Below are 3,171 nucleotides of genomic sequence, written 5' to 3' on the forward strand. Positions count from 1 at the left end.
ATGTTATTACGAGGGATAATAATCATGTGTTGAGACTTTTCAAGGAATTTATATGTGTTGGATTTTAAAGAATTTTTTTTTATGCTTGTTCTTAATGCATTAAAGTGTTATTATGAGAGTAAGACTTGAGAGTTGAGAGAAGTTAATAAATGCTAAGGTTTTTTTTTAAATAAAAAAATCATAAAATTTAGATTGGTAGATTGGAGCTCCCACAAGGATTGGGATTAAAAACCCTATTTTGCTTAATATATAGTATAGACTAGCCTATTACTCGTACTATGCATGGAATAATTATAGATATTTATATTTGTTTTAGATTTTTTTGAATATATAAATTATATTTTTTAAGATTTTTTATAAAAATAATTTAACAATCTTATCATTATGAGAGAAGTTAAAAAGGGTACTGCAGTAACTATATACAGATTGTATCTATAATTATTTGTATGAGGGGATTTTAAATGTTGATCAGGAGATTTTGACCAAATCAATAAATGCAGACATGTGAATTGAAAAAAGTTAATAAATGCTAATCAGGGGATTTTGACCAAATCAATAAATGCTATTTTTTTTAATAAAAAATTTAAAAAATTCAGATTGAGATATTGAAGCTCCCACAAGTCTTGGGGGTTAAAAATCTCATTTTGCTTAATATATAGTATAGATATATATATATATATATATATATAGTGGTAACCCGTGCTATGCACGGAACTTTATAAATTAAAAAAAAATTATTATAATTATTAGATAAGCTTTAAAGATTTTTTTTAAAATTTTATTATTTATGTTATAATATAATATATAAGATACAGATAGATATCTATAACTTTAATAAAAAATATTATCTGATTTTTTGGGGAAGAAAAAACGAATGCAAGTTTTAAATTTTTTTTTTTTTGAAATTGGTGAGAGAGATTAGGAAGGAGAGATTATGAAATATTTTTGTTATTAAATAAATAAATTAGTTAATATTTTTTTAATCTATTTTGTAAATTAAAAAATTTATAATTTTAGAAAATTGATTAATTTGTCCCATTAAGTGATTTAAAATTTTGATAGATATATATAAAAAAAATACATAATTATATTACTAAATCATAATTCAAATTTGGATGTTATATTTTTTTTAGATCTATAGCTAAATTCTTATCTTCTTTATTTTTGTGTGTAACCATAGTGTATGAGAAAAATTGAAAATGGTGCTGCAGTAATTATGAGAGAAGTCAAAAGGGATTGTGGATTGGGAGAAGTTAATAAATGTTGAGGTTGGGTTGGGAGAAACAATAAATGCTGAGGTTTTCTTTTTTTTTTGTTAAATCAAAAAATTAGAAAATTAGGATTAGGATATTGGAGCTCTCACAAGGCTTGTGAGTTAAAAATTTCCTTTTGCTTAATATATAGTATAGATATAGATAGATAGACTAATTTGGTAAATAAATAAATAAATGGGTAAAAGATTTATTAATTTTACATAATTTTATCTTTAGTAGATAAAAATAATTTTTAAAAATTTAAAAATATTTTTTTGACATATATATTTATCAAATTAATTTATATTTTATCAAATTAATAATTTACCCTTAAAATTGAGTAATAATATATTCAATTATCTATATTTAAAAAAATAAACGATAAACATCAACAATACAAGACAGAAAATACGAAAATATTTTAACATCAAACAATTCATCGCTGATAGAGAACAACGTCATCATCAATACCCGTCAGGGTTGAGTTGAATGGTAAGTTTTCAAGTACTTGATTACGAGGTTTTAATAAGTTATTATTTGGGGTGTTTTGAAAAAATGATTAAAAATTAATTTATTAATTTTTTAAAAAAGAAATATATAAAAATTATGAAAGGTAATATGATTTAAAATGAATTAACCATTTCAAAAGCGCAAGGATCCTCTAGAGTGATATGGTAAATTGATCCTCTAGAGTGATTCTTTAGGGCTTGACACGTGCCCATTAATGAAATCAAAGGTTGAGATTGCTCCTTCAATAAAACGACGTGGTTTTGATTAGGGAAAAAAAAAGAAAGTATCTTTATTTCATCAGTTCCAACTTCGAATGTGACTGAAAAGGGGGGAGAGACAAAAACAAGAAGAGAGAGTGGAGCGGTTGAGGAAGAAGTCGCGTCGCCCCGTTGCTGTTGCCGCTGAAGCTATTCTTTAAGACACCCTTAAGTCGCGTCGCCCCGTTGCTGTTGCCGCTGAAGCTATTCTTTAAGACACCCTTTACCTGTTTGAAGAGCACCAAATATTCTGATATATTCACGTCTATACTCTTATAACAGAAGATGAAGAATCACTCTCATTGAAGACAAAAGACAGTTCACATATATACTCTTCTATATATTCACATATATACTCTTCTATATATTCACATATATATTGTTATATATATTCATTGAAGACAGATCAAAAAATCAACCCATGATAGATATACTAAATCAAACAAAACTTCAAAACAACTTAAGAAAACAAATAAACAAAATAAAACTAGAATCGATCAATTAAAATAGAAGACAGAAGAATGAAGCAAACCCACTTAAGTTAAAAAAAATGACACCCAGTAACTCACGGAACTTTATGCTTGCCCAAAAACAAAAACAAAAATATAAATACAAATGAATTCAACATAATTAATACCCAACTCAGAAAATTGGGTTTTAGATTAATAAAAAAAATCTATCACAAAAAAAGGAACCAAAACAGAAAATCAATCAACAGATGAAATTATAAAATAACTGACGCAGCGGAATACACGAAGGATAGATATCGTTCTAGTAGACGAAAGGGACTCTCGAATCTACGAGAAAAATAGAACCTTGAATCCACAAGGAAGAGAAAATATCTTAATATTATTGATTGAATGAATAAAAGTTGTATAAAAATTGTCTTTGCCATGAGGCTTACATAGCTATTTATAATAAACTAATCCTAATAATTGTAGGAAAAGGAATTCTAAAATAAATTAGGAAACTTAAATCAACACAAATTAGAAAATCTAAAAGAATAGAAAACTAGAATTCTAAACTATTTAAAATCCTAGTCAAAATCTAATTCCAAAATAATAAAATTAAGAAATCTAATAATTCTAAATTATTTATACTTAATTACAAGAATCCTAATAAAATAATTTATCAAAAATATTGAAACTAAA

The sequence above is a fragment of the Camellia sinensis genome, chromosome 4 (assembly GCF_055761805.1).
Source record: "Camellia sinensis isolate YWXY chromosome 4, ASM5576180v1, whole genome shotgun sequence".
Lineage (NCBI taxonomy): Eukaryota > Viridiplantae > Streptophyta > Magnoliopsida > Ericales > Theaceae > Camellia > Camellia sinensis.